Genomic DNA, 6401 nt, shown 5'->3' with positions numbered 1-6401 from the left:
GCTTTAACAGGCTTTATTTTTGTAATTTTTCAATAGGGAGGAGGGCTTCCATCTGCATGAGAAGCTGAACCACCAGTCATGATCAAAGGCCAAGGCCTTAGCCTTTCCTTGCCAATTTAAAGTTTCTCACCAGATAATTTATTTATTTTTTGGTTATTCATTTTTGCTTCTTGGATTTTACATGCCCTCTATAACATTGGGCATCGGCCTTAGCAGACGACGTTGATGGAATTGCATCGTCAATGTCATAACTGGTGGCAGCAGCTTCAGCACTAGTACTAGGAAGTGGTTCCTGATCTTTCACAATTTTTTCCTCCAAATTTTTGTTCTCCATTTCACAGGACAATGCCCCTTTATTATTACAGCACACAGAGGGTGTGGTATAATAGATAGATAGTGTCTAGTTAGACAGTCAATAGATAAAAACCATACATTAGACAGACAATAGGTTGACAGGGTCAAAAGGTCGACAAGGTCAAAAGGTCGACATGAAAAAGGTCGACAGGGTCAAAAGGTCAACATGAAAATGGTCGACATAAAACAGGTAGACACCATGGGGTATATTTACTAAGGTCCCGATTTTGACCGAGATTACGTTTTTTCTTCAAAGTGTCATTTCGGGAATTTACTAAGCAAAAATCTCGGCATTGATGAGGGCATTCGTAATATTTTGGAAGTCCTAGGAAAAAATCACGAATCAATACACCATCGGTCAAATACGCCTGCAATTTGGTAGAAATCGGTAATTTACTAAAAAGTGCAAATCACAAACACTGCCGACAATAGCCAAACACTGCCGTGCTGAAATACAATTCGTGAAAAAGTGCTAAAAAAAACCAGACCTGCTTTTTCCCCCCGTGTTTGGATAGGCATGCACGGATCCATGAGATCCGTGCATGTTTATCAGTGGGAAGGAGATGGGAAAGTGATATTTAAAAAAAAAAAAAATGCGTGGGGTCCCCCCTCCTAAGCAAAACCAGCCTCGGGCTCTTTGAGCCGGCCCTGGTTGAAAAAATATGGGGGAAAAAATGATAGGGGTTCCCCCATATTTAAACAACAAGCACCGGGCTCTGCGCCTGGTCCTGGTTCCAAAAATACGGGGGACAAAAAGCGTAGGGGTCCCCCGTATTTCTGAAACCAGCACCGGGCTCCACTAGCCAGATACATAATGCCACAGCCGGGGGACACTTTTATATAGGTCCCGGCGGCCCTGGCATTGCATAACCAACTAGTCACCGCTGGCCGGGGTACCCTGGAGGAGTGGGGACCCCTTCAATCAAGGGGTCCCCCCCCTCCAGCCACCCAAGGACCAGGGGTGAAGCCCGAGGCTGTCCCCCCATCCAAGGGCTGCGGATGGGAGGCTGATAGCCTTTTGACAAAAAATGAATATTGTTTTTAGTAGCAGTACTACAAGTCCCAGCAAGCCTCCCCCGCAAGCTGGTACTTGGAGAACCACAAGTACCAGCATGCGGTGGAAAACCGGGACCGCTGGTACCTGTAGTACTACTACTAAAAAAATACCCCAATAAAAACATAAGACACACACCTTGATAGTAAAACTTTAATGCATACATCCACACCTCCATATACACATACTTACCTATGTTCACACGAGGGTCGGTCCTCTTCTCCATGTAGAATCCATGGGGTACCTGTTGAAAAAATTATACTCACAAAATCCAGTGTAGATGGCTCCTCTTGTAATCCATTTGTAATCCAGGTACTTTGCAAAATAACAAAACGGACACCCGACCTCGCACTGAAAGGGGCCCCATGTTTTCACATGGGACCCCTTTCCCCTAATGCCAGAAACCCCCTCTGACTTATGTCTAAGAGGGTTCCATCAGCCAATCAGGGAGCGCCACATTGTGGCACCCTCCTGATTGGCTGTGTGCTCCTGTACTGTATGACAGGCAGCACCCGGCAGTGTTACAATGTAGCGCCTATGCGCTCCATTGTAACCAATGGTGGGAACTTTGTGGTCAGCGGTTGACCGAAAGTAACCTCACCGCTGACCGCAAAGTTCCCACCATTGGTTATAATGGAGCGCATAGGCGCTACATTGTAACACTGCCGTGTGCTGCCTGTCATACAGTACAGCAGCACACAGCCAATCAGGAGGGTGCCACAATGTGGCGCTCCCTGATTGGCTGATGGAACCCTCTTAGACATAAGTCAGAGAGGGTTTCTGGCATTCGGGGAAAGGGGTCCCATGTGAAAACATGGGGCCCCTTTCAGTGCGAGGTCGGGTGTCCGTTTTGTTATTTTGCAAAGTACCTGGATTACAAATGGATTACAAGAGGAGCCATCTACACTGGATTTTGTGAGTATAATTTTTTCAACAGGTACACCATGGATTCTACATGGAGAAGAGGACCGACCCTCGTGTGAACATAGGTAAGTATGTGTATATGGAGGTGTGGATGTATGCATTAAAGTTTTACTTTCAAGGTGTGTGTCTTATGTTTTTATTGGGGTATTTTTTAGTAGTAGTACTACAGGTACCAGCGGGCCCGGTTTTCCTCCGCATGCTGGTACTTGTGGTTCTCCAAGTACCAGCTTGCGGGGGAGGCTTGCTGGGACTTGTCGTACTGCTACTAAAAACAATATTCATTTTTGGACAAAAAGGCTATCAGCCTCCCATCCGCAGCCCTTGGATGGGGGGGACAGCCTCGGGCTTCACCCCTGGCCCTTGGGTGGCTGGAGGGAGGGGACCCCTTGATTGAAGGGGTCCCCACTCCTCCAGGGTACCCCGGCCAGGGGTGACTAGTTGGTTATGTAATGCCAGGGCCGCAGGGACCTAGATAAAAGTGTCCCCCGGCTGTGGCATTATGTATCTGGCTAGTGGAGCCCGGTGCTGGTTTCAGAAATACGGGGGACCCCTACGCTTTTTGTCCCCCGTATTTTTGGAACCAGGACCAGGCGCAGAGCCCGGTGCTGGTTGCTTAAATATGAGGGAACCCCTGACATTTTCCCCCCCATATTTTTGCAACCAGGACCGGCTCAAAGAGCCCGAGGCTGGTTTGGCTTAGAAGGGGGGACCCCACGCAATTTTTTATTTTATTTTAACACTGATTACATTTTTTTTAAAGGTGCACAATGAAGCCCGGCACGGATCTCTCAGATCCGGCCGAGATTCATTGTATTAAAGTCGGCAGTGTTTTACAAGTCACTCACGTAAAACACTGCCAAAAAAAACGAATGACATCGACATTGGTAAATCCGAAAATACAGAATACGACAGCTTAGTAAATTAGTCGTACTAAATTCAAAAAGTTGCAACTTTACACTTTCGATGTCATTCGTGATTGAACTTTGACCTCAAACGGGAAAATACGAATTTTAGTAAATATACCCCCATGTTTTTTGCATTTTTGTGGTTTGTGTGGATAGTTTTGTCATCTGGGACCCCCAATTGTAGAAAAGGATACCCTAGCGGGGCTCGCTTCGCTCGCCACGCTTTGGGCTCGGTGGCTCACCACAAGGTTTATAACCAACTCTGTGCCGACATGGATAGAGAAGGTATGAAATAGTCCAAAAACATGTTACATTTAAAAAAAAAAAAATTGGCTATCTTTTTTATGTCGACCATTTTCATGTCGACCTTTTGACCCTGTAGTCCTTTTGACCTTGTCGACCTTTTGTACTGTCTACCTTTTTTATGTCAACCTTTTGACCCTGTCTACCTAATGTCTGTCTAACATATGGTGTCTATTTATTGACTGTCTAACTAGACACTGTCTATCTCTCAACCGGATACCATTTTTACAGCATACACTACAGGGCCACAGCGCTCCTTTATTTTTACAGCACCCGACAGGGCCACAGCTTTCCATTATTTTTACAGCACCCGACAGGCCCACATCATTCCTTAATTTTTACAGCACCCCTGTATTTTTACAGCATACAGAACAGGGCCACAGCATTCCTTTATTTTTACAGCACCAGACAGGGCCACAGCATTCCTTTATTTTTACAGCACCCCTGTATTTTTACAGAAAACAAGACAGGACCATAGCGTTCCTTTATTTTTATTGCACCCGACAGGCCCACAGCATTCCTTTCTTTTTACAGCACCCCTGTATTTTTACAGCATACAGGACAGGCCACAGCATTCCTTTAGTTTTACAGCACTGGACAGGGCCATAACATTCCTTTATTTTTACAGCACCCAACAGGGCCACAGCGTTCCTTTACTTTTACAGCACCCGACAGGGCCACAGCATTCCTTTAGTTTTACAGCACCCCTATATTTTTGCAGCACAAAAGATAGTGCCCCTTTATTTTTACAGCACACAGGACAGTGCCCTTTTATTTTTACAGCACACAGGACAGCACCCCTAACAGCACAGGACAGCAGCACCCCTGCACAGCACCTCTAACAGCACAGGACACCCCAGAACAGTACCAAACACAGCACAGGACAGCACCCCTGTACAGCGCAGGACAGCACAGGACCACAACTCCCCTGTACAGCACCCCAAACAGCACAGGACACTCCAGGACAGCACCCCTAACAGCACAGGACAGCACCCCTGTACAGAACGCCTAACAGCACACAGGACAGCACTCCTAAAGAGCACACACTGACCCCACCCGACGCCACCACCCACAGAGAGACAGAGGTCTGTCTCCCTCACTCTCCAAGTCCAGAGTGAAAATGGCGGTGACACGCGGATTCTTATATGGAATCCAAAACCCGCGAGATCCGACAGTGGGATGATGACGTTGTGCCTCGTTCTGGGATCCGAGTCTGGCGGGAAGTCCTGAGCTGGACTCGGATCTGGGCTCGGATCCTGAAGTCCAGGGGGGTTTGGATCTTGGAGATCCGAACCCGCTCAACTAGTTTTAATGGGCACTGCACACAAACTGTCTTCAACCACTTGCCTGGCATGGCCATATCAGATGCAACCACACCAGCAAATGCCTTATCTGATCTATTCGCACTGATACAACCAATCCGATACACAGTGTGTGCAGCTGCAGGGAAGAGAAACTTCCCACAGCTGCTGCTCTCAGAGGAGCCGGACGGTCTGTGATCGGTCAGCAGAGCAGGACCGCTGACACGGTGGCTGCAGAGAACAGCAAGTTAAGGGGAAGTGTAAATTAACCCCCACAGTGTGTAGCTGATGGCTGCACAGCTGTGAAAATGAAAGTCATAATATTCCCGATGGTGTCTATCTGATGTTCCGATGTTTGAAAACCCGTTTTTTTACAAATATAAAAAATAAAGCATACTGTCGCTTTGCCATAAACATAATAGATAACACAAAAAATGTTTTAGCTAGCTCTAATAATAAGCCCGAGGCAATACTCATATGGCCAGGCACTGGGGATTGCCGGTTTGGGTGCTGGAGGTCCTGCGGCGTGGCACGTTCGGGTCCCAGTCACAGAGGGAGGTGGTCAGGAGTCATGCTGAGGCTGGTGGGGAGAGTGGCTGCTCTGTTGGGAGCTGGGAGCCAGCACTGAGTGACAACATGCGGGCAGGTGTCTGCAGTTCTGGGCTCCGCCATTTTGGAGACCAAGGAGGTTTTCCCATTACACCAATGACTGAGCGGCAGGAATTTACCTGACCAATCATCACCCTCCAGCTCTCTTAAAAGGGGCTGAATGGCAACGGGACTTTGCCAGTGCTATGTTACTCTTCCCTGTAGTTACTAGCTCTGTGCTCCCAGAGGTGCTTAAAGGTGCTTCCAAGGCGCTTCTTAGGTGCTCCTGTACGTCCCCCAGTTCTGCTGTGACTTCTCAGAGTGTATTTGCCCTCTCTTACCGGTGCTTGACTTGGACGTAGCTTCGCTCCTAATCCGTGTGGGATCTGCAGCCGTCAGCCGCAGCTCAGCTGCATCTTGGAGAGGGTTTCCCCGGGATTTCCAGCTCTGCTGGGTTCCTCTACCATAGGGGTGGGCAAAATATGGCCCGCGGGCCGGATGCGGCCCGCAAACCGATCCTGCCCTGCCCACTGCCTCCCACCAGCGAGCAATGACAAGCGGCCGGACCGGCTGAGCTGCTTGTCATTGCTCTGCACTGCAGTACCTCCAAGCTGCCGGCTGCGCCTCTCTCCCCTGCTGCTGCTGCGTTGTAGCAGCCTTCTCCTCCCGCCTCCAGAGTCCCCAGTGACAACGGCTGTGTTCGGGGCTACATGTCGATGAGAGGGCGGGGCTACACGGGACAAGAGCCAGACTGCTACAGATCCATCCTTCCTGCCACTGCCAGCCAGATCAGTAAGTTAATGGGAAAAGTGAAAGAAAGAAAGTGTGTGTATGTGTGTATGTGTGTGTGTGTGTGTGTGTGTGAAAGTGTGTGTGATAGTGTGCGTATATTTGTGTGTGCGGGCAGTGGCGTCAGACTGTTTTAGGTTTGGGGGAGAGATCTTTAGCTCTCACTGTACCAACCCCTCCCGT

This window comes from Pseudophryne corroboree, chromosome 1 (genome assembly GCF_028390025.1).
Source record: "Pseudophryne corroboree isolate aPseCor3 chromosome 1, aPseCor3.hap2, whole genome shotgun sequence".
Classification (NCBI taxonomy): Eukaryota; Metazoa; Chordata; class Amphibia; order Anura; family Myobatrachidae; genus Pseudophryne; species Pseudophryne corroboree.
Note: the sequence above shows the minus strand (reverse complement) of the source record.